Here is a 269-nt window from a genome sequence, read left to right on the forward strand (position 1 = left end):
AACTCTGTCAACTTTGCAGGCAAGATGATCATACCCTCGAAATCACTACTATCTTTGCTTTGCTAGATGCTCGCTCTTTTGCTATGCCTATGCTACGATGCCTACCACTTGCTTATCATGCCTCCCAAATTGCCATGTCAAACCTCTAACCCACCATGTCCTAGCAAACCGTTGATTGGCTATGTTACCGCTTTGCTCAGCCCCTCTTATAGCGTTGCTAGTTGCAGGTGAAGATTGGAGACCGTTCCTTGTTGGAACATTATTTACTT

Source organism: Triticum urartu, chromosome 1, assembly GCF_003073215.2.
Source record: "Triticum urartu cultivar G1812 chromosome 1, Tu2.1, whole genome shotgun sequence".
NCBI lineage: Eukaryota > Viridiplantae > Streptophyta > Magnoliopsida > Poales > Poaceae > Triticum > Triticum urartu.